Source organism: Ursus arctos, unplaced genomic scaffold (genome assembly GCF_023065955.2).
Source record: "Ursus arctos isolate Adak ecotype North America unplaced genomic scaffold, UrsArc2.0 scaffold_16, whole genome shotgun sequence".
Taxonomy (NCBI): Eukaryota; Metazoa; Chordata; class Mammalia; order Carnivora; family Ursidae; genus Ursus; species Ursus arctos.
Window position 1 is genome coordinate 55,992,726 of NW_026622830.1, and position 24,360 is coordinate 56,017,085.

The following is a 24,360-nucleotide window of genomic DNA, read 5'->3' on the forward strand; positions in this document are numbered from 1 at the left end:
GATGCCAGCCAGGGAACAGTAGCTATTGTGCATCTGACCCAGAGCCTGGGGCCTGGAGGGAACTGCTGCTTCAGAAGAACCGCATAAGGAGATGCACGAAGGCTGGAAATCCTGGCTCCTAGGTCAGCATAGATGTTCATGGAACCAGGCTCAGGTGTGCCCTTTAAGGTACCCCTCCCATCTTTTCCCACCACACAAAACAAGCAGGAAAGGGAATCCAGAGATCATTGACAAGAATCCCAGAAAGATTCCAAAGTTGGTAAACGGCCAACGGGGAGACTGAGGCTGGAAAGTCCTGCCTGCCCTGAGTCCATCTGCAAATTATCTTCCTCTGGCTTTGTCCCCTTCACACGCAGGATTTGATCTCCTTCCGTGTTTTTCCCCACTAGGTGCTGATGCAGTTCCAGAGATTGAACTACAATACGACAAGTTCCAAAACCAAACACAAAACTAAAAAAGCATCTCAATGGAAGAAGCAGGACACAGTCTTCCTGGCCTTAGAGTGGAGAAAGGCAACCCCAGTCCTGGGGCAGGAAGGAGTTCTGGGGCAGAGAAGTCTTAAAGACTCCCACTTTCAGTGGTTGTTGCTATTCCTGGGAAAGTCCCTGCAACCTCTAAATCTCAGGAGTTCTGAGGGGCTGTCTCTGCTGTTTGCCCAAATTCATTGACTGAAATGGACCCATGCTCTGAGTAAGGGGGATTTTGGGGTGCCCTCCAGTGGCTAGGGAGAAGGGCTGGCACTTCTCCTTCCTCCCACATACAGTAGCTGATGACTCTGGAAGATTTCCTAGGTCAGGAACGAATATGAGAGTCTGTGCAAGTTTTCCATTACTGCAGGAAGTAAAAGACCCAAACCACACACATGGGCTCTAAAACAAAACAAGGGCTTTAATCTCCTAACATGCAAATCTATCACGGTACTATTTAAAACAACTAAATGGTGCCCCCTACATAAGGAAATAGATGGGGGGAAGGGGTGTGGAGAAAATGGGCGCAAGGATGCAGCTGCTGAGGAATCCCTGCAGGGCCACTGGACACTTGCTCAGCCCTGAGGTTGACTGCGGCCAGTTCTTCTCCTTCTTGAGTGCTGCTGACCAGCTAGGACCGGGGCTCCAGCTGGCAGGACAGGGTGTAGCTAAGGACAGAGGGACACCTGTGAGTTGCCCAGGAGCTTCCATTCAAGAGTCCCTGCCAGTGTTTGCCCACAGCTGGAGTCAGGCGCCCCGGCAACAAGGCCTGAGGCTGCCCAGGGAAGGAGGATCCCAGGAGTGGCCAGCAGAAAGAGTCCACCCCGAACCTCACCGACCCAGATCCTGATGGGCCTCACCTCTCAGCCTCGCTGAGCGGCTCCATAGCCTGGAACCAGGCCCAAAAAGGATCCTCGGGCTCTAGGGTGTAATTCTCAGCAGCCACCTGGAGCAGCATGATGTCCGTCATGACTTGGTATTGCTGAGCAGACAGAGAAGCACAGGATGCATAGGGAGCCTGGGGTGGGGGGGAGCTGCAGGGCCTGGTGAGGGTTGAGCAGCAGGACCGGGGACCCATTCCAGGTCCTGGCACACATGGCCACCCTCCTGCCTGCAGATTCATCTGGTCTCCACCTGTTCTCAGAGGTGAGTATCAGTAGCCCCTCCTCCGGGAAGTCCTCCTGGATGCCATGCTCTGTCCCCATCTCCTAACGGGATGGGACTTGCAGTGCTTTCTTCTCAAGGGATCCCAGGAAATGTGAGGTGGAGGGGATGGAGCCAAGCAATGTTCTTCCCAGGGACATCTCTGAGGCCCACTCCCTACCCTTCCCTGCGGGAAGCGCCACATATGCTCACCTTATTTCTTTTGTAGTGGTTGATCTCATTCCCCTGGAATGCAGACAAAGTCCATCAGAATGAGGCCCCTGGTTCTTAGGAGCACTTGATTCCCATCCCTTCTCATGCTGCACCATGGCCAGGACCCGTGAGGGGGCCGTGCATACCAAGATAGTGGGCCTGGGATCAAGGCCAGGCTCTGGGGTCCAGAGAAAGGAGGACATGGGGCAGATGGACTGGCTACAGGTTGGGACCCTGCAGCACCACCCTCTCGGAAGACAGTAGGGGGGCCAAAGCCTCAGGCAGGAAGGGGCTGCTGCGGCTACTGAGGTGCTTGCTGACGTGGAGGGTCCTGACTTCATTCTCCCCCCACGGGCAAACTCACCGGGGGAGGCTGAGGTCCACTCAGACAGACCTCACGCAGCTTTGCCTTCAGGAAGCTCTGCTGCTTCACCAGTCTTCGGCACCGGGAGCCGTGGCCTAACTGCAGCCTCACCTCGCTCATCCCTGAGATGGGCAACAGCCCCCAGGCTCACAGGGTAGCCGTGAGGCTGTCATGACGGGAGGTTTGCCGAGTCCTGAGAGCTCAGGGCTCAGTACAGGGGCGCTCTGCTCCCAAACCTCCGGATTCTGGTCCCTCCCCCACAATCCTCAGGCTCACCCACCTCCAGATAGTCCTCCATGGCGGTATCTAACATCACCAGCTCGGTGAGGAAAGTGCCAAGGAAAGGCACGACACCCTGTGTCATGAGGGGGAGGGTTGGGATGAGTCCCTGCTCGCTGGTGTCCACAGGGACCCTCCACTGAAAACGCTCCAGCCTCCTAGCCCACCCCATGGGCTCACGTGGAGCAGCCTAGGACCCTTAGCAGCCTCCCCCCACGGGTTCCCTTTCCCCTCCCCCTCCCAGAACATCAGACTCCTCCTCATCACCTTCAGGGCCTGCTTTTCAAAAATGCCAGGGAATGGAACACTAGGTCGGTCCCTCCCCACCCGCAAAACCCATTCTCTATGGACCTTTCTGGACCCTCCTCCTGGTTCTTTTGAAATAAGAATTGTAGAAGCTGTGGCCCCAGGAGCCGCAGCTGGAGTGGGAAGGACCCCCCCCCTTCCTGATCTTTCCTTTTTGGGAGGCTTCCAGCCCTCAGGGAGGAGCCCTCCTCCTCCTCTGACTTTGGAGGCCCTGGGCCTCAGGCACACTCACCTTCTTCTGCATCCTCTTCTGGGCTCCCCGGAGGGCCATCACCAGGGTGGCAAATCTATTGGATGGTTGCTCCTGCAGGGCCAAGGACAAGTTCCTTGAGACCATCATACCCTCAGGCCACTTGCCCCCACCATCTTGGACGTCAGAACCTAGACATCTGACCTAACTCATACTGATCCTGAGGCCCCATTATCCAGAAGCAGGCCGTGAGTGATTCCAGAACAATCTCACTCCAACATTCACTCCATGTGTGACCTTGAGCTTGCAGCCTGGCCTCCCGAGCCTGTTTTCTCATCGGGAAACGTGACAACTCCACCTATCTCCCATGGTCTCCTGAGGACTCAGGATCCTATTACTCTCATGGTTGTGGCCCTCAACCCAGCCCAACCCCATCACTGAGCACAGGTCTGTCCTCTGGGCTCTCCAGGTTTGTAGAGGCCCCCACCTGGACCAGCTGTTGACACAGAGAGAGAGGGTGTCTAGGCTAGGGAGTCTGCTTGGACACCACCTGCTTGCCCCCTCGCCGCCAACGGCATCCTCACCTAGGCTGTCACCACATTCATGCCAAAGGCTTCCCCTCCCCAAGGAATGCTTCAGACCATTCCTGACTTCATCCTCGCAGGACCCTGTTCCCTCCCACCCCTCCTCTCTTTCCAGACCTGCACCTTCCAGGCTACCTTGATGAGCAGGTTCCTGCCCTGTGCGGTGTCCTTGCTGCACAGCTTTTGAAAGATCCTCAATGGCTTCCTGAAGAGAGGCGAGGGAGGCAGGATCAATGGACGAATAATGTGGCAGGGTTGAGTGCGAGTGCCTTTTCTTTGAGAACCCCAGAGTGTCAACCTGCCTGGTTGAGGGTTTCTTCTGGGGTCCTCTGAGCACTAAGGTCTTTGTAGGACATGGGAGGGAGCTCTCATGTGGCTCGTCCTGGGCCTCCCTTCCCATATTCATTGAGAAACGCTGTTTGGGTCAATTTGGGGTTCAAATGGGCAGAGAGCTTAGTGGCTGTCAAGGAAACACGTGAAGAGATTTAATGCAGCTCAGCCCCGTGTGGGACATTTGGCAAAACTGATTTCTAAAGCGGGAGGCATGGGGGCCTCCTCACCAGGAAGGCTGAGAGACCCACCCACCAGCCCAGGTCCTGTGGTCGGGGTTTGCCGCCTCCCAGAAGGTCCAAGCTGCCTGAGGGGGAAGAGGACAAGCCTCTGGGAGCTCCCTCGTCCATCCTGGTCCCTCCATGGAGAGAGGCCTACTCACCTGGAAACCTTCCCCCACGTGTTCTCGAGGCGGTGAATGGAGACACTCTGCAGAGCCGAGAGGATGGCATGTAAGGAGGAGTAGTTCCTCAGGGTTTGACAGGCCTGGGGAGGGAAGAGAATGGGCTGTCACTTGGGGAGCTGGCACCTGATTGGCTCTCAAGCTTCAGTCCCCATCAGGGGAAAGCGCTCCTGCTGGAGGAAGCCGCTGTCCAGGGACCTGCCGAAGGGCACACGTGAGGCCCAGAGGAGGAGGAGGATTTTCCCTCACTCCAAGGAAGGAGCCAGGCAGAAACCGAGCATCCCAGCATGGGGCCATGCAAGGCGAGGTCAGCATGCCCCTGGACGGAAGAGCCTAGGGACTGCACAGTCCCTAGGGCAAAGACCAGGGCCTTCCACCCTGACACCTGATCAAGGGAAGAGCAGTGCCCGAGACTCAGGAGAGCACCTCGGCTGGGCTTCCCGTTGCATACCTTGGCCACCTTGATCCAGTGCTCCACCACCACGGCCCTGTCCCGGGCTGTCATGCTTGGGTTGCCAAGGCAGGTGGTGATGACACACTTGGCCACACCGTTGAACTGGGCGACGGTGGCCCGGACTGTGGGTGCCAGGTGCTCATTGCCAGGCTTGTTGCGCTTGGACCAGACGGAGCCCAGGCACTGATGGGGCAGCAGCTTCTTGAACAGCTCCTAGAGAACAGGCGGACCTTGGTTCACCCAGCCATTTCCCATGCAAGACTCACGTCCTACGTAGGGGTCACAGGTAAGAGCTGGACCTCAGGGAGCTGAGAATCTGGCCTGAGCCTGGTTGGAGACCGTGGATTTCATTCCACTGTTTTTCCCTGAGGGAACCCAGTACACAATGACCCAGGAGCAAACAGAGCAAGGGAAGGAAGGAGGGCATTGGCACCCTGATCATGCTCAGGAACTCCCAGCTCCAGGTGGCACTGCAAGGTGGTCCAACCCAAGGGGGCTTCTTCCCCTCCCCTCCAACTGGTCATCCCCCTGGTCCTTCCCCCCTTTCAGATGCACATTCTCACACGGGAGCTGCAACCACACGTTCTTCCATCTGCCCTGTCCTCATGGACACATCAGATGCCTAATCAATGCTGAGGGTACTCATCCTCCAAGTCACATGAGTGGGTGACCCATGGACTTGACTGAACACAGGGAGCTGCCCTCCTCCACCCACGGGACCAGGGCCTGCCCATTGGTCTCTCCATTCTGGCTCATTTCTTCTCCCTAGTACCTCCGTATCAGTGCTTATCAGGGTCTCTCGCTACAGTCCGCAGCTGGACAGTGAAAGCTTGGGGCTAAGCGCCTTGATGGGTTGACAGGGTTGGGAAGTGGTGGAGCTGAGATTTGGTCCCAGACCATAGGAGTCCACATCGGGGAAAGGCAGGTGTGGGGCAGGTGAGAGCAGAAGGAAGGCCTGCCCCTGGCCCACCCTGAGAGCCCAGCTGCTCACCGCATCCATATACGTGAGCTGCTCTGCCACCAGCCTGGGAGGGAAGTCCAGGAGGTCGGGCTTCTCCTCACCCAGCTGGTTCTTTGGGGTGACACAGCGGTGGCAGGAAGCCTCTGGGGCCGCGGTGGGCTCTGTGGCTGTTGCCTGAGTGAAACTTTCCAGCAAAAAGTGTGGTCCAGCTGACTGCTGCTCAGCACCCGGCACACATGCAGAAGATGGGAGCACGGGTTGCAGTTCTGGAACAGCTGACGGAGGGGAGGCTGGCTCTGACACCGCAGGTGACAGTTGACACAGAGCCGGGGTCGCCTCTAGCTCTATAGGAGGCCCTGTTCCTGGCTCTGCCGCTGGAAGGAGCCCTGGAGCTGGCACTGGGGCAGGAGACAGAGAAAGGTTCATCCACATCACTGACTTTCCGGATGCCTTTGCAAAACCAGGACAGACCCCATGGCCTTGAAAGGAATACCCAGCCCATGAACCGCATCCCAGTTAGCCTTCCCAGCTTGCCATCCCCCTTACCCTCCACCTCTGCCTCAGTGAGTGCCAGAAGTTCCCGCTGCATCAGGAGAAGGGGGACATGGTTTGTCACGTCCCAGGCATGCCACTTCAGAACCATGGCCCCATGCACATAGGCCACCTTGAACTCGACACGGTCACAGCCCAGGGACTGATAGATAGCCTGCAAATTCTGGTCAGGCCAGGTACCCAAGATGGGAGACAGGGTGCTGGGGAGAGTCATATGTGGAGCAGAGTCAGAGGCCTGGCCTTGCATTGCACATGCTACTCCCACAGCACCGTTCTTTCTGTATGGGTCCCAGAGGATGGCCCCAGCCCACTTCCAACCCCTCTCTAGCTGCCCTCGTAGTGGGAGGCCTGGTCCTCCAGAAAACCTGAATGAGTCTGGTTTTTCTACTTCTCCTCTCCTCTACCTGGCCATGGGCCTGGTCTACTCTATCCTCCATGCACACCAGTATCAAGGCTCAGGTTGGAGGCAGATTTGTGAGTGGTCGGCTCAGCACACCCTCGGTTCTTGGCCCCGGTTGGGGTGGTCAGCAGGGAGGGGCAGGCAGAGCAAGTTGGGACCGGCAAAGGGATGGGTGTTTCAGGCACCCACTGAGCCCAGACTGTGCTCTGTCGCCCAGAGGGCCCGGGACCCCATCCACAGCCTTCTTTGACTCATTTGCTTCTTCACATGAAGCCCCCCAGATGAAGCCCACCCACTGGAAATCAAGAGATCGGTGAGATCCCTGGTTCGGCAAATCCCTCCCCAGCCACCACCCCTGTAGTCTCCCACCCTGCTCTGTGGAGGCAGCCAGTCCTGCTTCTGGACCCAAACCCCTGTCCCAGTTTTACTTGATCATTTCATCTGTCCTATGATCTAGCTCTCGGTGGATCCTTTCAAAGCTAGAGGAGGCTACGAAGATGTCACATCTAACAACCATTGGGCATGCGTGCTTAGGGTGTGCAGAGTGCCTATCTGACCCTCTGACTAGAACTGAGACCCAGACACTGTATCTCCTCTCTCCATTCACATTCCTAGGTGCTTAATATACATTCTTGAATGACTACTTCCCAGCCCGCACTTTCCAAATCCTGAGTGGCCCGTGGGCTGGTCTGCCTGCTCCCAGTGTGCTCCTGAGCTGCTCACACAAAGGACAACTACGAGAACCATCTAGATGGAATCTCAGAAGTCCTTTGCACATGGGGAAACTGCCTGCTTTGCATTTCCTTTCGTCAACCCAGAAGGGCCACCGGCCTGTGAGGGTTGCACTTGAGAGCTTCGTGACCGGAGAGAGAGAACTATTAAGCAAGAAGATGCCCAGCACGTCCAGGAGCCCTTTCTACAGAGCCAAGCACCAGAGTAGCCCATGCCATGTTTCCTCCCATGATTTCCCACTTTTCAGAAGAGGAAAGGGAAGGTCAGAGAGGGGTGGTGCCATTCCCGAGATGTACACCCAGTAGATGGGAGGCTCACCCTGTGCTGTGCATGGGGTGGGCACTCACCTATTGAACTGCTGGCCCAGGACCTGTGTGGCTGAATTGAACATCTCGTACATGCAGAAGATCGTTGAGGTGGTTGAGATGCTCCCATCTGGGAAGGATGGCACCAGGGACTGTACGAAACGCTCCATTGTGCCTTCTCGGAGCCTCAGCATCGTCTGGGCCTCATCCAGGGACAGGGATGATTCCTTTTCCCACCAGGTAGAGAAGGGGGGTGTGGGGGGCAATGGAGTCAGCTTCAACACCACGAACCACCAGGATGATCAGGGTCTGGTGCTCAGACTAGAGAGTCCCATCCCTTCGGGAACTTGTGCAAGAAAAGGGACTTGAGGGCCCACCTAGAAAAGGGCTCTAGGCTTGAAAGTACAATTGCCTTTAGGGGTGAAATGAGAAAGCATTGGTCACTTCAACACATCTTGTTAGCTGAGCCACCACAGCCTTTCTCTCTCTGAATAGGCTTTATTAAGAACTGTATGCCTTTGAGTCATCAGTCAACATCCCTACTGCAGACAGGAGAAAGCAGAGGCTTAGCATCTCCAATGCTGCTCGAGATCATAGACGTTGGGCCTGAGAACTGTCCAGAGCATGGAATGCATGGCATTTCCCTATGCTGCTGCGGCCTGGTCTGTTCCTAAGGTGGGGAGAAAGGTTCAGGGGAAATCCACCTTCCTCAGCAGGCCCCAGGGGAGCCGGTTGTTTCTAGTGTGGGTTCTGGCCTTGCCGTGATCATCTGTGGGTCCTGAGATTGGACATCAATCTGGACCTGTTCTCACCCCAGACCAGCATTGGATGTTGTTGTGGGCCGAGGCACCTGCTGCTTGTCAAGGGAGATGGAGTAGCTGAGCCTTTGGGGCAAGCAGCTCCTCAAAGATGGCCTGGATTGAACTCTGAAAAGACAGAGTCCACTACCTGGGCCAGGAGGCATCAGAGGCCTTGCACCCAATCCGTGCTTGAAAGGCTGATTCACGGTGGCAGACAACCTCCCATACGGAGGTCCAAAAAGACATATGAGGACACAGCTTGTGACCCGGGGGACATACAATGAGTCGATGTGCTCTGAGAGGTGATACGTTACAGAGGAACATATAGAATGGCTTCCTCCCACCGTTCCTTTTATGTTCAATCACCCTGTGTGGGGTGAGGATTCATAAGGCCTTGGACACGTTCTCCAAGGACAGTGGAGCTGGGTTCTACACAGGATGGCTGGGGTGAGTCAAGAAAATACTCAAAACAGTAGCAAAATGCAAAGACACTCATGGCTGTGGGAAAAGTCACACAAAACAGAATGAAACAGAATAACCCACGCCCCAAACTGCAAAAAACATGAACACTATTCTCTACCATTCCCACCTATGGGAAGAGTGTCTTCCTACCTTCTCCCACAGCTGGTGGTGGAGGTGTGGATACTGGGATGACTTTGTGGTTGGGCCTGCGGGGCACTCATGTGGAAACACCATGGGAGGGCCCCAGGTTTGTCCCCATATTTGTGTGGGGGCCCTGGGCGTGTGGAACCCTCTTCCCATTCTCACCTCAGAGCGGCACTGATCCTGGGTGGCCTGGTGCACCTGCCACTTGTCTAGGGCGTTGTAGTTGAAGTCCCAGACCAGCTCTTCGATGACCTCCTGGGTGCAGCTCTGAAAATGCAGTGCCCCATAGACATGGGGTCAAGAGACATTAGTGTCCTCCCGGGACATTGCCACAAGGGGCCACCCGCATTAGAAATCCTGTTCTCCAGTTGAGGCAAAGAGGGGCAGCTGAAAAGACATCGAGCAAGGAGGTAGCCGGATGAAACTCTAGAGCTCGTGATTAACATCGAGGTAGTTGAGCTTGGTCCCCAGTGCTCAGCTTCTCATCCTGCCTGCTATGACCTGGGGTGTGAACATGAAAGATGGGCCAGGCTTCCAACACCTGGCAGCTTCCTTCTGCCCAGGAAGGGTGTGTCCCACATCCTCTGTCCCCTTCTCTACACATAGACAACCAGCCCCCCACCCCAACACACACACAGGGACACACATAATGAGGGGCAAGAGGTGTGGGCCTGCTGAGGTGACATCACAGTTGTTGCCTGCTCTCCAGTGGGCTGCCCTGAGCTGCCTCGTGTTACCTGTTGGTGTCTCCTGCCACATGTCCAGAGGGCTCGGAAAAGCGGGCTGAGCCGACGTCTACAATTATTTGAAAGTCTCTCTCTCTGGGCTTGCCTGGGCCCAGAGACCCTGAAGGGAGGAAGGCAGCAAGAGAACATCCTGTTCTCTCGAACGTCTCCGCTCAAGTGAGCTGGAGAGCAGGTTGTCTTTTGAATCTGGGTGCCCGGTTACCAGAGTTCTAAGTTCAGTTGGGGCCTATCACAGAGGAAGTGAGGTCACTCTTTCAAGATTCTAATCCCTGGGACCATGTGTTCAGTCAGACCTATCCAGAGCCCCTTCTTGGCAGTTGACTCCTTAGCTTTCTCCCCCATGTCATCTCCTGAACTGGACACAATGAGCCAAAAAGGCCATAGCCACCACTCTCTGGAAATGGAATTAGAGTCCGAAGCTTCAGGAGGCAGAGCTGAATTCAGACCTTACGTTCTGTGTTTCTTTGCGCACTTGTGTGTCCTATGTCATTGCGTCTCTCATGTAGTCCCCACTTTCCCAGCCTGCAGTGTGGGGATCAGGCTAGAATCTACTTCCTTGGGACATCCTCTGGTGTCTGTGGATAAGAGTATTTATTACATGTGTGGGGTGGTCCCCTGTGTATCTGAGGCACAATTTTCAAGATGGAAGAATTACAAGAAGGGGTGGGACTTGGCATGGAGGGCCGCTCAGAAGAGGCCTGGGTTCCAGCCCTGTAATACTGCAACTGTCACTTTCCCTCTTGGCCTCATTTTAAGGTGGGCACCATGATGGTCTGGAAAAGCAAGAAGATGCAGGCATTGTCATCCTCTGTAGTAAAACCATGCAATTGTTTCCCGTTATATGAAGAACGAGACCCCGTTACCTCGTTTGGGTCCATGAGGGGAGCGGCTTTCACCATGGCTCCCAGGGATCCTGACCTGTGGTATAGGCATCAGACTGTAACCGCTAAGTGGTCAGTGACTGGCTTTTGACCCACAGGACATATTCAACGTGATGAAGTACCATGCCTAGAGCTTCTCTACATGTCATGCAAAGAGTTTCTCACTTCCTAGTTACTTTCCATCATGTTCCACTACTCACTCCTTCCCTTTCCCTTCTTCTCTCTCTCTGAAGCAGAACCAAGCACCGATGTTTTGAGCTGCCATCTACAGAGGCTCACAGGATAGAGAACGGAGGCAGTGCCAAGGCCAAAAGACACACAGGAACTCAGCTTCTGAGTCCAGATGGCATCCCGAGTCACGTGAGCCAACTTATGACAAAATCCTCTTCCAGTATGGCCCTGGTCACAGCCGCAGCCACTGACACACCTTGAGCCTGGGGAACCATGCTAATTTGGGCCCGCATTCTTCACCCACAAATACTGTTAGAAATTAAAGCGATGCACCTGCACATGCAGGGTATCAGGGCAATGCAGTCCCGGGGCAACTCTAGATAAGTAACAGTCTCCCAGGCCTCAGCATCTGTCCCTGCCTTCCTCCCTCCCCTCTGCTCTCCTCCTAGTGTCCCTGCAGCCACCCTGGCTGCCTTTTTCACTCCTCTGGCCAAACTGGCTTCTGTTATTGAGTGTCTGCAGCACAAGTCACTTCTTCCTGAAACGCTGCTCCCTGACGTGTGCAGGCCTAGCTCCCTTTGGTCAATCTGTTCTCAGCAAGCTCAGCCTCAGTGAGGCCTTTCATATCTTTCCATGCAATGACTCCCCAGCCTTCCTCCGTAGCACACTTCATTCCTAGTACAGAGCGCTTGCTCTTTTCTTTCATGTGCATTCTTTTTGGAGCTTTGGTCCATGTGTAGACTGGGAGCTCCTAAAGCAAAGGAGCCCTAGGTAATTTCAGCTCCGCGCACGGGCCCAGCAAGATACCTGGCATAGGGCAGTGCTCAGTGTGTAGTTACTCAATGAATAATTGAGAAGATCTTGGAGCCCACCTCCCCTCTTAAGCACCTAGACTGCAGAATGCTACTAAAACTTTCAAGCTGTTTCTGGGCAGGGGCGACAACCACAATGGCCTCTGCCTGACTCTTCCTGTTCCAGTTCCTCCAGCAGAACTCACCAGGTACCATGGACAAGGAAGCGCCCTGCATCCAGTTCTCCAGCTCTGGTGGCACAGCCCCACGCAGGCACACCAGCAAAAAATGCCATGCCTTTTCTCGGGGGTCCTCAACGCAGTGCCTTTGCAGAGTCACAGAGCAAAGGAGCAGGATCTCCAGGCTCCCTGGGCAGAGTAAAGGACCTCAGAACCCTCCCTTTCCTCCTTTTCTGTCCACTCCCATGGTGTCCTCTTTATGATTCCAGCACCCACACCTCAGCCAGAAGAGTGCTTCTGCACCCACCCCTGTGTGTCTAAACGAGGAACTAAAGGTCTAATGCAGACTAGACTTGTCCCTGGGCCCCAGACACAGTGAACGCTCCTCAACATGACTAACCCACAGAAAAATGCAACCAAGAGCATCATGAGGCATCACATCACATCGGCGGGAATAGCGACCCTCCAAAAGTCGAGAGATAACAAATGCTGGTGAGGATGTGGAGCAAAGGGAATCCTTGGGCACCACTGGTGGGAATGCACATTGGTACTGTCACTATGCAGAACACTGTGGAGGTCCCTCCAAAAATTAAAAAGAGAACTACCGGATGATCCAGCAGTTCCACCTCTGGGAACATACCCATAGAAAATGAAGGAATATGTCCAAGCAACACCTGCACCTCCATGTTCAAGAAGCATTATTTTCAATAGCCAGGACACGGAAAACATCAGTGCCCTTTAGTGCTGAGTAGGGAAAGAAGTGGTACCTAGAGAATAGCATAAGAATCAGCCAGAAGAAAGGGCATCCCGCTAAGTGTGCTAACAGTACCGGACTTTGAAAGCATGATGCCAAGTGAAATAAGGGAGACAGGGCAAAGACTTCCTGTAGAGAAGCATAGAGAGAGAGAGAGAGAGAGATCCTGTCTAGAGAGAGAGACAGCTATTTTTCCCTTCTCTGTGGAATCTGAGACAAAGAAGAGAAAAGGAGGAAGACTAACTCAGAAAAAGAGATCAGATTGAAGTAACCAGAAGCAGAGGGCGGAGGGGGTGCAGGAATTGAGTGAATGGTGAAAAGGTACAAATTCCAGTTTCAGATCAATAAGGAATAGGGATTTACAGTACACCCCAGGACTACAGTTCATTACTGCTCTATGGTGTATTTGAGAGGTGTGAAAAGAGCAAGTTCTGAGAGTTCTCATCACAAAGAAAAACCTCTCTTTCTTTTCTTTTAACTTCATTTTTGTATCTCTAGAGATGATGATGGCGGGGGACTAAATTTATTCTGGCGATCGTTTCACAGTATACGAAAGGAACATCATTACGCCAGGTATCTTAAACATACACCGTTCTGTATGTCAAATGTATCAAAACAACTGGAGCAAAAAAAATATTTTAATATTCATAGAGAGCATCAGGAAATTGGACATGGTAAAAAGAACGTCACGTAAACAAAACTGAAAACAGCAGAACCGAAAGCCAGTAGGTTATCCTAGGGGTTAAAAACTTCAAGCCATTGGCATAGAAAGTTGATTCTGAAATTAAAAATCAGTGAATTAAAATTAAAGCAGATGAAATAGAATTTTAAAACGTTGTTCCATTTAACAATTTGTCAAAGAATAGAAAGTCTTAATAAGTTACCTCACATAGTAACTTTTGAAAAAACTGTTCATGTTTTGGAATATTCTGATTGTAAGCTTCCAAGTGGGCACAGAATGAGAACATTTTGTTTGATCAAAGTCGCCTCATGGAAAATGGCTGAAACAAAATGTCTGAGATAGGACCTAAACGAAAGGATATAAATGGCTAGACGAAATTGTCCCGAGTTCGTTTCTCCGTATTTGCAGTTTACATTTATTTTCATGTCGTTAAGTCCATTAAGTTCATGGAGTACATTCTAAGTGTATTCCATGCATTAATATGTTTGAACAACCTCCCTGTAACCCAGCTTCACATCTCATTGTATCTTGTAAAACTCAAACTCTATACCATGAATCAGAAACTTCCGATGACCGCCTACTTCCAGCCCTTGGCAACACCATTCTACTGTCTTTGGCAATTTACTCTAGGTAGGTCCTAAGAGTGAAGTCAAAGTGTGTATTTTCATGAATACTCATCTACTTAGCATAATATCCTCCAGGTTCACCCATGTTGTGGCATATGTCAATGTCTTCTTCCACTTTGAAGAATGAATGCTATTCCAATATGTGTACATACAACATCTGTTCCTCCCTCGACAGATACTTGGATTGCTTTCATGGGTTAGCTATTATGAATAATGATGCCATGAAAATGTGTGTTCAGATATGTCTTCAAGACCATGCTGTCAATTAATTTGGGTATACACCCCAGAAGTGGAGTTACTGGAACACATAGTAAGTCTAATTTTCATTTTTTTTGAAACTACCATACTGATTTCACAACTATGCTGTTAAACATTCCTACCACACACATTGAATAAGGCTTCCATCTTCTCCACATCTTGGCCAACACTTGCTCTTTTTTTCCCTTCTGATTGCTTTTTTTTTTTTTTTTTTTGGAAGAGTCATCTTAAAGGATGTAAAATGGTATCTCATTGCTTTTTATAATTTGCATTTCCCTTAACATTAGTGATGTATCTTTTCAAATTTCTTTTCACGTGCACATCTTTGAGGATATGCCTATTCCCAATTTGCACATTCACGCATTGCATTCATTTTGTTGTCTGTTGTTGAGTTCATGTGATCTCTATTCATTCTGGATATTGAGCCCCTGCCAGATAGACAGTTTGCAAATATGGTCTCCCATCTTGTGGATTGTGTTTTTACTTCATTGCTAATGTCTTTAACGTCACAAAGATTGTAAGTATTCTGAATGTCCTGTACGTGAATTTATTTTTCTTTTCTATCCTGTGCCTTGCAGGTCATATCCATTAAAGCATGGCCAAATCCTATTTTGTGAAGCTATGAAAATGAATATTATTGGGCTGCACTTCCGAGATGAAAAAGGTTCATTAGTGGAGTAAGAGAGCAGCATGAACTGGAGAAGCACTGGCATGATGATGGGGTCATGACGCTACGTGATCGCAAGAGGATAGGAATATGTATGATGGGCCAGCATGAGCTGTGTACTGGAAATGGGACCTTGTCCATTTTGTGCAGCACCTACGTGGATGATGGGAGCAGTGAGACATATGACTGGACAGATCCCCAAGCTCAGCCCTTCTTCCAAGTTAGACTTTCATTGCACTCTGATCCATTAACGTTTGAAGAGTTTCTTAATCAGATGAGGGACATAGTCTTACATGCTAGAAGGTGATGAACGTGGTGTGTGGGCGACACCTGTCTGCAAGGAACTCCGTATCCCTCCCGTCTTGGTGAGCCACTGTCTGGAGTCCATGGCAAAGAAGGTTAGAGTACTAAATTACACTGGGGTCAAACCCAAATGAGAACAGTATGTCCCTCCTATGCTGAGCTGAAGTCAGGCAAGACCTTTGTATGTTTGCTCTGTGTTCCCAGTTCATGGTCCCTAAGTTTTGCATGTTCCTCTCTGGGAGAGAGGAGATGGACATGTTTGAGGGGGAGCTGGAGAGCTGTATCACCACCAGGAATGAGACAGAGAGCCGACTCCCAGTCATCGTGCAAGTGAAGAAATGGGATCAATGTCATCAAAGAGAAAACCATCAGCCACCAGTATTCATGCCGCCTGTGAGGAAATCTTGTCGAGAGGCACTTGTAAGTGATGAAGGGTGCACACCTGTAGTAACTCTGTGGCAAGTACAGATGTTACCTGCTTGAGGTGACCCACCTTGAAGAAACAAAGTTTTTGCCACCCTGTCAAGGGTGCTCAGAATGGACTCGAAGGGCAAGAGGCCTGGAACTGAAAGCATGTTTGAAAGTCTCTTTAGGGCTGAAATGAAAAAGGCAGCATGCCCTGAAAACTGCCTCACCTTGAATAGGCTAGCTCCCTTCATTGCTTGTGGGAAGAAAAGAAATCATCTGGTATTTTTCGTATTGAAAACAAGAAAACACAGAACCTTGGATTTCCGTTATTTTTTTATTGAAATTCGATTAGCCGACATACAGTCCATCCTTATTTCAGATGTAGTGTTGAATAACTCATCAGTTGCATATACCACTCAGTGCTCATCACATCACGTGCCCTCCTTTATGCTCCTCACCCAATTGCCCCATGCCCCCACCCAGCTCCCCTCCAGCCACCCTCAGTTGTTCTCTGTGCTTAAGAGCCCCTCATGGTTTTGCTCCGTCTCTGATGGCTTCCTGGTCAGTTTTCCCTCCTTTCCCCTATGATTATCATCAGTTTTCACTCATATGTGGAACGTAAGAAACAGTGTAGAGGATCATAGTGGATTTTCTTTAAAAGGATGTTATTTTCTGTCTTTCCATGTTTGACCGCATTTCACTTTTCTTTAAAAATGACACGTTCAAATGATATGTCCATTGACCCTGGAGGGTTGGGCGTTCTTCACACTTCCTCAATGAGTTAGGACCCTGAACCAGGTGTCAGGAGAACCTCCTCTGTGTTATTGTTCCCCGGGTGCCCTTGTTGGGCTTCAGCTTCCTTATCTGTAATACGATGAGAGATACGAATGCTAAATATTTTCTGAAAGTTGTTCCCGCTCCAAACGTTCGATGGCTACCCATAGTCGAATATTGCTTCATCCACGAGACAAAGGTTAGGAATTGTTATTTCAATTACTTCATGAAGACACACAACCAAGTAGAATGAGAACACCAGAGGAGCATCGCTCCAATAGGACTTGAGTGAAACTCTGCTCCAACTGCCAGTAGCATAGGACGTTACCTTTTACGTGAACACAGAGGTGGGGCCTGGCCTTTCCATATAAACAGACTGTCCTTTTGTCTTTGGACATTTTCATTTACCTTTCATGTGGATTGACGTTCAGCCCGATGAGACCTCATGAGGAAACTCTGCGTATCCTAAGCTTAGATCTCATAGGACCGATTTTTCTTAAGTTTTGAAACTACACTATAATTGACAGACAGTGTTATATTCCTTTCAGGTGAACAGCAGGGACTCTATAGTTCTGTACATTACACAGTGCTCAGCACCATAAGTGTACTCTTAATCCCCATGACCTATTTCACCCATCCCCCCACCTGGCCATCCCCAGTCTGTGCTCTACATTTGAGACTGGTTTTTTGTTTGTTTTCTCTTTGTTCTTTCTTTTTGTCTCTTAAGTGCCACACAGGAGTCAAACCCATGTTAACATAACACACATCGACTTTAAAGCTTACCTCCGTTTCATGGTCTGGATGAAATGTGCTGACTATACCACCACGTTGACTCCACAGTGGCTCCCAGGGATCCCCACCCGTGCTATATACCTCCCTGTCTATCCACTGCCTGGTTGCTAATAGGTTTCTGACCAAGAGAATATGACAAAACATTGTGACTTTCCTGTTACTCTCTTCTGTTCCCTTCCTTTCTTTCCTGTATCCCTGCACTGGGGAAGCAAGCACTGGTGTTTAGAACTGCCCTACATAAAGGCCCACAGAGGAAGGAACCTAGGGAGTGCCCAGGCTAATAGGCAGAAAAGAACTCAAATTCAGGATTTCGCTTAAACCCACTTTGTTGAGTCTGAGCTAAATCCTGACATTAGTCACATCAGTGACTTGGGAGCAAATCTTACCACAGTTGGGCCTCGGGTGAGGCGCAGATTGCATCACACAGAGACCTGGGGGCAGAAACACCCAGTCCCAACTGTGCGGAGATTCCAGGCCCCGCCGAATTGGGAGCTAGGAAATATCACGCTTCAGAAGTGCTAAGCTTTCTAGTAGTGTTCTCAGAGACAAACAGATAGTTAACTCAGTCGACCAGGCTTCGGCACCTGGCCCTCCCATCCACTGCCATCTCTTGTTCTCACCTCCCAGCCTCCACCAGCCACTCTGGCCACTTTCCGAATCTTCTCTGGTCAAACTAGTTTCTGTCTGAGAGATTTGGCCCCAGCGGTGCCCTCTCCCTGACACACTGTTCCCAGAGGTGTGCAGCTCTTGCTCCCTCTTGTCAATCTGCTACCAGCAGATGTCACCATGTGGAGGCCTTCCAGACCCTCCTCTCCTTTGTCTCCCTAGCCCTCCCTACTACACTGTGCTGGTAACTGGAGTATAATATCTGCTCTGTTCTTTCACACATCTTGCTTTCAAGGTGTTCTCCATCAGAACAGCAGAAACAACTTGGCCATTTGCAGACTGCACTGGGGCACACCAACTCACCTGGCACATGCTGAGCGCTCAGAGCATAGTTGCTGAAAGAAGAAATGGGAAGGTCTTGGGGCCCTGCCTTCCATCCTTGTCACCATGTCCATTCCTGAGCCCGTTATGCTAGCACTGGGATGGGCAATGTGAGAGGCTAGAATGGATATCAAGTGGCCAAGATGTACTCGGCTGCTTAGTGCCTTTTCCAGGTTGAATGCGCTTGGGCGGATGTCAATGTGTGATGCAAAGATCATCATAGCTGGTGCCCACTCCCATGGGTCCACCTACATGTCTGTTCCCCAGGACTAATTGTCATAAATCTTCTTCCTCCCAGTCCCTGACCAATGAGCCAAATCATCTACCATTGCCACGAGCCAATGTATATTCTTTCCTCAGGCTGCTTTTCTTTCCATACCACCTGAAAGAATTGAAAGAATTTTGAAATGCTCGAAAGAATTTCCCGTCGCTGCATTCTATCAAGACTACCCTGAACGGGGCTGTAGTATATCTGCAGCCACTTTCCATCCTGCAGCCACATCCAAGCCCATTCAGCCATGAACCAACCTCAGTCTTTTCCCTCCTCTGTCGTCTGGAGCAATATTGGGTCTTCTGCCCGTCCTCTCTGAAGCTCCTCTGGCCCGTTCATGGGGACTTGTGAGGGAGCCCGTGCACCACACACAGAGTGGCCCCTAGCGCCTGCCTCTGCCCACGTGCCAGGGCTGACTCAGGAGTTCAGGCTCCCACCTTACCCCCTTTCAGCCTTGGCCATCCCTCTTGGAAGGACTTTGTGCTCTGCACACATCGCAGAGATACAGGAGGGCACAGGAAAGAAAACCCACTGACCTAAAGAAGCTCCTAAACTATTGACCTCCTTCAATCCTGCCTCCATATTCCCTTGAAGAGAAGAGGAGGAGAGGCCTGCAGGTGTGGACAAAGCCCTGCCCTGCTGTTTATCTTCCTGGCAATAAAAAGTCCTCCTCGTTGTGGCCAAACTTTGCTGAAAATTCTGTTTTCAGTGGTGAAACAGATAACTTTGGTCAAATGGCCTGCTGGCGCCGTTTGTCAGGGTGGTCCGTGGACAAGTGGCCTCAGCATCCGCAGAGGGCGTGTTGGAAATGCAGAGTCTCAGGTCCCTCCCAGTGTTACTGAATCAGAATCTGTATTTTCACGAGATCCCCAGGGGATCCGGGCCTAAGACGATGTCTCAAAAACCACTGTTGAATGTTCCCCAAAGAGAAAGCTAATCGGCACCTTGATATACCAAATGGGGAAGGCATGGTTGTTTCCTGGGCCTTTTTGGCAGTTTCTAGCATTCTAGAATTCCATAAAGGGTTGATTCCCCAGTGGACATGGTGGGAGTTGTTGTGCAGGAAAGGAAAGAACACCATACCTGCTGGGAAATTGAGCAAGGACGGAAGCTATGCATGGGCCCAACAGCAAGAGCTCCAACGCACCAAGGCTGATCCCCTGCTCTAGAGCTCTCTGCTGTTCTTATGCTAGATCCCTTTGTGTCAGGTGATGGGATGGGAGATTGTTCTTGCTTTTGGAGCTGGCCTGTATTGCTGTAACCGGTCCTCTAAGATTCACTTTTGTTGTATCCCAAAGTTTTGGGACGCTTGTCTTGTCATTGTTCTTGGATTCCATGTAATTTTTTTCCTATTTTGAATTCCTGGTTGACCCACTCATTTCTCGGGAGCGTGTCCTTTCACCTCCTTGTGTTCATGGTCTTTCCAGGTTTTTCTCTTGTGGTTGATTTCTAGTCCATACCATTGTGGTCAGAAAAGATGTATGCTATGACTTCCATCTTTTTGAATTAGTAGAGACTTGTTCGGTAGCCTAATATGTGATCTGCTCTGGAGGACGTTCCATGTGCAATCGAAAGGAATGAGTATGTGCTGTTGGAGGATGGAATGTTCTGCATGCGTCTGTTAAAACCAGTGCATCACCCAAAGCCACTGTTTCCTTGTTGATTTTCAGTTTGGATCATGTATCCATTAATAGAAGGGGGGTGTTAGATCCCCTAATGTATTGTATTACAGTCAATTAGTTGCCTGCCTTTTGTTATTAACTGTTTTATGTATTTGGGTCCTCCTATGATGGGTGTCTAAAAATTTAAAATTGTTCTATCTTCTTGTTGCATTGTCTCCATGATTGGGACACAGTGTCCTTCTTTGTGACTCACTACTTTTTTTTTTTTTTTATATTCTGTTTTGTCTGATAGAAGTATTCGTACCCCTGCTTTGTTTTGGCAACCAGTTGCATGCGAGATGCTTCTCATCTGCTCACTTTCAATGCGCGGGGGACCCAGTAGGTCTGGGGGCTCAGGCTGAGTACCTAATTTCGGACAAGTCAGTGTAAGTGTGCAAACTGAGACTGAGTGTGTAAACTGTTGAATATTAGTGACAATGGAATATTACTCAGCCATCAAAAAGAACGATTTCTCAACATTTGCTGCAACATAGACGGGACTGGAGGAGATAATGCTAAGTCAAGTCAAACAGAGAAGGAAAATTATCATATGGTTTCACTCATTTATGGAACATAAGAAGTAGGAAGATCAGTAGGAGAAGAAAGGGAAGAAGAAAGGGGGGGTAAACAGAAGGGGGAATGAACCACCAGAGACTATAGACACTGGGAAACAAACTGAGGGCTTCAGAGAGGAGGGGAGTGGGGGATTGGGATAGGCTGGTGTTGGGTATTAAGGAGGGCACATATTGCATGGTGCACTGGGTGTTAGACGCAAGTAATGAGTCATGGAACTTTACATCAAAAACGAGGGAAGTACTGTATGCTGACTAACATAATAAAAAAATTATTATAAAAGAAATAGAGATGATGGACTTCAGAAAACATGGACCTGAAAGTCATGACGGACAGCAAGGAGAGTGTGGGGTTTCTCTGGTCAAGGATATGGCCCATTATCCTGGCAAGAAAGAGCCCGTCCCTGATCCATCAGATGCCAGACAGGGAACAGTAGCTATTGTGCATCTGACCCAGAGCCTGGGGCCTGGAGGGAACTGCTGCTTCAGAAGAACTGCATAAGGAGATGCACGAAGGCTGGGAATCCTGGCTCCTAGGTCAGCATAGATGTTCATGGAACCAGGCTCAGGTGTGCCCTTTAAAGTACCCCTCCCATCTTTTCCCACCACACAAAACAAGCAGGAAAGGGAATCCAGAGATCATTGACAAGAATCCCAGAAAGATTCCAAAGTTGGTAAACGGCCAACGGGGAGACTGAGGCTGGAAAGTCCTGCCTGCCCTGAGTCCATCTGCAAATTATCTTCCTCTGGCTTTGTCCCCTTCACACGCAGGATTTGATCTCCTTCCGTGTTTTTCCCCACTAGGTGCTGATGCAGTTCCAGAGATTGAACTACAATACGACAAGTTCCAAATACGGGGGCAATACAAAACCAAACACTAAACCAAAAAAGCATCTCAACGGAAGAAGCAGGACACAGTCTTCCTGGCCTTAGAGCGGAGAAAGGCAACCCCAGTCCTGGGGCAGGAAGGAGTTCTGGGGCGTACAAATCTTAAAGACTCCCAATTTCAGTGGTTGTTGCTATTCCTGGGAAAGTCCCTGCAACCTCTAAATCTCAGGAGTTCTGAGGGGCTGTCTCTGCTGTTTGCCCAAATTCATTGACTGAAATGGACCCGTGCTCTGAGTAAGGGGGATTTCGGGGTGCCCTCCAGTGGCTAGGGAGAAAGGCTGGCACTTCTCCTTCCTCCCACATACAGTAGCTGATGACTCTGGAAGATTTCCTAGGTCAGGAACGAATATGAGAGTCTGTGCAAGTTTTCCATTACTGCAGGAAGTAAAAGACCCAAACCACACACCTGGGCTCTAAAACAAAACAAGGGCTTTACTCTCCTAACATGCAAATCTATCACGGTACTATTTAAAACAACTAAATGGTGCCCCCTACATAAGGAAATAGATGGGGGGAAGGGGTGTGGAGTAAATAGGGCGCAAGGACTGCCCATATGCAGCTGCTGAGGAATCCCTGCAGGGCCACTGGACACTTTCTCAGCCCTGAGGTTGACTGCGGCCAGTTCTTCTCCTTCTTGAGTGCTGCTGACCAGCTAGGACCGGGGCTCCAGCTGGCAGGACAGGGTGTAGCTAAGGACAGAGGGACACCTGTGAGTTGCCCAGGAGCTTCCATTCAAGAGTCCCTGCCAGTATTTGCCCACAGCTGGAGTCTGGCGCCCCGGCAACAAGGCCTGAGGCTGCCCAGGGAAGGAGGATCCCAGGAGTGGCCAGCAGAAAGAGTCCACCCCAAACCTCACCGACCCAGCTCCTGATGGGCCTCACCTCTCAGCCTCGCTGAGCGGCTCCATAGCCTGGAACCAGGCCCAAAAAGGATCCTCGGGCTCTAGGGTGTAATTCTCGGCAGCCACCTGGAGCAGCATGATGTCCGTCATGACTTGGTATTCCTGAGCAGAGAGAGAAGCACAGGATGTATACGGAGCATTGGGGGGCGGGGAGCTGCAGGGTCTGGTGAGGGTTGAGCAGCGGGACCGGGGACCCGTCCCCGGTCCTGGCACACATGGCCATCCTCCTCCCTGCAGATTCATCAGGTCTCTACCTGTTCTCAGAGGTGAGTATCAGTAGCCCCTCCTCCGGGAAGTTCTCCTGGATGCCATGCTCTGTCCCCATCTCCTAAAGGGATGGGACTTGCACTGCTTTCTTCTCAAGGGATCCCAGGAAATGTGAGGTGGAGGGCATGGAGCCAAGCAATGTTCTTCCCAGGGACATCTCTGAGGCCCACTTCCTACCCTTCCCTGCGCGAAGCGCCACATATGCTCACCTTATTTCTTTTGTGGTGGTTGATCTCATTCCCCTGGAATGCAGACAAAGTCCATCAGAATGCGGCCCCTGGTTCTTAGGAGCACTTGATTCCCATCCCTTCTCATGCTGCACCATGGCCAGGACCCGTGAGGGGGCCGTGCATACACAGATAGCGGGCCTGGGATGTAGGCCAGGCTCTGGGGTCCTGAGAAAGGAGGACATGGGGCAGATGGACTGGCTACAGGTCTGGACCCTGCAGCACCACCCTCTCGGAAGACAGTAGGGGAGGCCGAAGCCTCAGGCAGGAAGGGGCTGCTGCGGCTACGGAGGTGCTCGCTGATGTGGAGGGTCCTGACTTCATTCTCCCCCCACGGGCAAACTCACCGGGGGAGGCTGAGGTCCACTCAGACAGACCTCATGCAGCTTTGCCTTCAGGAAGCTCTGCTGCTTCACCAGTCTTCAGCACCGGCAGCCATGTCCTAAGTGCAGTCTCGCCTCACTCATCGCTGAGATGGGCAAGAGACCCCAGCCTCACAGGCCCAGCTCTGAGGCTGTCATCAGGGTAGGTTTGCCGAGTCCTGAGAGCTCAGGGCTCATTACAGGGGTGCTCTATTCCCAAAGGTCCAGATTCTGGTCCATCCCCCACAATCTTCAGGCTCACCCACCTCCAGATAGACCTCCACTGCAGTATCCAACATCAGCAACTTGGTGAGGAAAGTGCCAAGGAAGGGCACGACACCCTGTGTCCTAAGGGGGAGAGTGGGATGAGTCACTGTTCTCTGTTGCCCACAAGGACCCTCCCCTGAAAAAGCTCCAGCCTCCTGGCCCACCCCAGGTGACCACGTGGAGCAGCTGTCGACACTAAGAGAGAGGGTGTCAAGGCTAGGGAGTCTGCTTGGACACCACCTGCTTGCCCCCTCACCGCCAACGGCATCCTCACCTAGGCTGTCACCACATTCATGCCAAAGGCTTCCCCTCCCCAAGGAATGCTTCAGACCATTCCCGACTTCATCCTCGCAGGACCCTGTTTCCTCCCACCCCTCCTCTTTCCAGACCTGCACCTTCCAGGCTACCTTGATGAGCAGGTTCCTGCCCTGTGCGGTGTCCTTGCTGCACAGCTTTTGAAAGATCCTCAATGGCTTCCTGAAGAGAGGCAAGGGAGGCAGGATCAATGGACGAATAATGTGGCAGGGTTGAGTGCGAGTGCCTTTTCTTTGAGAACCCCAAAGTGTCAACCTGCCTGGTTGAGGGTTTCTTCTGGAATCCTCTGAGCACTAAGGTCTTTGTAGGACATGGGAGGGAGCTCTCATGTGGCTCGTCCTGGGCCTCCCTTCCCATATTCATTGAGAAACACTGTTTGGGTCAATTTGGGGTTCAAATGGGCAGAGAGCTTAGTGGCTGTCAAGGAAACACGTGAAGAGATTTAATGCAGCTCAGCCCCATGTGGGACATTTGGCAAAACTGATTTCTAAAGCGGGAGGCATGGTGGCCTCTTCACCAGG

The 24,360-nt window shown here is 51.3% G+C and overlaps 2 long non-coding RNA genes across 3 annotated transcripts; one reads left to right on the forward strand and one right to left on the reverse strand.

The window, feature by feature from the left end:
• Positions 1-7,660: 7,660 nt before the first annotated feature.
• LOC130543876 (uncharacterized) lies at positions 7,661-22,491 on the reverse strand. Its single transcript, XR_008959579.1, has 3 exons — positions 22,382-22,491; positions 9,252-9,356; positions 7,661-7,910 (listed from the first exon to the last, which is right to left on the reverse strand). It is a non-coding gene; the product is annotated as an uncharacterized LOC130543876 (long non-coding RNA).
• Positions 9,024-14,380, forward strand: LOC125282009 (uncharacterized). 2 transcript variants are annotated; one of them, XR_007189104.2, is made up of 4 exons: positions 9,024-11,076; positions 12,127-12,349; positions 13,110-13,184; positions 14,095-14,380. It is a non-coding gene; the product is annotated as an uncharacterized LOC125282009 (long non-coding RNA). The 2 variants fall into 2 exon arrangements; XR_008959575.1 differs by having other exon boundaries at positions 10,704-12,349.
• Positions 22,492-24,360: the final 1,869 nt, after the last annotated feature.